Genomic DNA, 2,081 nt, shown 5'->3' on the forward strand with positions numbered 1-2,081 from the left:
AATATAGATTTTGGGGCTAAGAATGGTTTCTATTTTATTCAGTGTTTCCATTTAAGACAAGGACAGAAGCTGAAAAAACTTGAGAGGAAGGCTTATTCCAATAAATGTTCATATATTGAGCTCTTGCTCAATGTAGACTAAACACTCACTACTTATACAAATAGGATGAACTTCATTCTATCAAGGTGTTAATTACACCCTTGGCTAAGTAAATGCCGAGGCTGAAGCACATAATAATATATGTCACACATTTCCATGACATATTATATAGATGAACCTGCACCATGTATAAGAAAGTCACATAGAGAATACACTTCAAGCCATATAATTGCATTTTAACTATTATTTTTATAATTTCTTGTTTGAAGTTGTACACTACAAAAATTGTCATCCTTTATTACAAGCCTCAGGAACATATTTTATGTTTGTTGTTTTGATGAAAAGCAAAATACCTTTAAGGGAGTATGAGGAGCTGTTATTGCTCTCCTGTGCCCTTTCAGCTGTGAAAGGGCAACAGTAGGCTCCCCCACCTCCATTAACCCTGTCAGGGGTTCACACAGAGCTGTTCTGCAGGAGGATGGAGTGCAGGATGGGAAACAGTTTTTTCCAACACTCCTTTGGACTTCTGTGTCCAACAACCAGTACAACCCACAGAAATCACAGATGTCAGGTAGAGACATCTCCAAACCCTTCCACCTCCCTTAAGGAACACAGACCTGCCCACAGGAGGAGAAATCTTTATATTTACAGTGCTAAACTTCCAGGAAAACCTGGGAACCTACAGAGCAACGCAGCTCTTCACAAATTGGATATTAGAGGGTCAGATAAGGGATACTTTCCAAACCAAAGCTGCTTCTCCAACTGACTGGCATTAAAAACAAAAAATAGAAAAGAGAGAGTGCAGTAATAGTCACTCTGTCCTTAGATCTATGAGTTCAGCAATCTTTGGCAGAGGACTGAGGTAACGAGCTGCAGACACCAATATCTCTCCATTCCCTTCCACAATGTCCTTGTCACTCCACAAATACAGGGCTTGGCTGTGGATGCACCATGTTCCTATACCATAATGATGGGGTTATCTATCCTCAGAGCATAAGATCTGGTGTCTTCTGATTTTTTTTTTTTTTGGCAGGACTGTCCCTTTCCATGGGGTGGGGGTTGGAATTGGTTGATCATTAAGGTCCCTTGCAGCCCAGATCATTCTGTGATTCTCTGACTGGTGGTGTTCTTTCCAGCCTTGTTTGGCACTTGTCTCTGATTGTTCCTGTCCAGATTTTGACTTACCTAAATAGATATTTCTTTAAACTAATCTCCATCTGGCTTGTAGGGAGCCAAGGCTACCCAAGCTGCAGGAAGCAACAACTTCCTCTGAGATCCGGCTGCAGCAGGAAATTTGATGAATTTCTCTTTCTCTCCTCTCCTGTGCCCCTTAGCTATCAGTTTAGCTCAGAGGTCTAACACATATTGTAAGGAAGCCCATTTTTAGGGCAAGACTGAGAGGATAAGCTTGTAGTCCCAGAGATTTTGAACCAAAATTGTTGCATTTCCAGAGCTTTTCATCAGACCATGGCTGGAGCTGCTGCTTGAATGTGGGAAGCTCCAAAGTCATGTCAGTTGCTTTGAACTTGTATAATTTACCTCTCTAGTAGGAGTAAGCTGCCCAGAGTACCTGTATCCATTTAGGAATAGTGTTTTGGTAACTCCTTCTGTTACTATTTAATTTTTAATTGATTTATCAGACAATTACACTGGCACAAACTGTTTTTGTAGGTCACATTGTACACTGTCTCACATAGATGCATAAAATCCATTTATGTGATGGGTATCCAAAGTTTTGAGATCCAGAGTTACTGTGCTGCTGCTGAGTTTTCTGTGGCAAACCAGCTTGGCAGAGCTGTGTGGGTCCTTGGGGTAATTCCCTGTGCGCCCAGGTTGGTGTTGAAGCAGGATAGAGGCACAAAGGAGGCTCTCCTTCAGTCTCTCTTCACTGAGCTGAATTGGCTGATTGCAGCATGAAGCAAAGGCTGGAGTCTGAACAAGGATGCAGAAAAGTTCAGCTGAGGATGGTGGGAGGAAATTAG

This window comes from Fringilla coelebs, assembly GCF_963513975.1.
Source record: "Fringilla coelebs genome assembly, chromosome: 11".
NCBI lineage: Eukaryota > Metazoa > Chordata > Aves > Passeriformes > Fringillidae > Fringilla > Fringilla coelebs.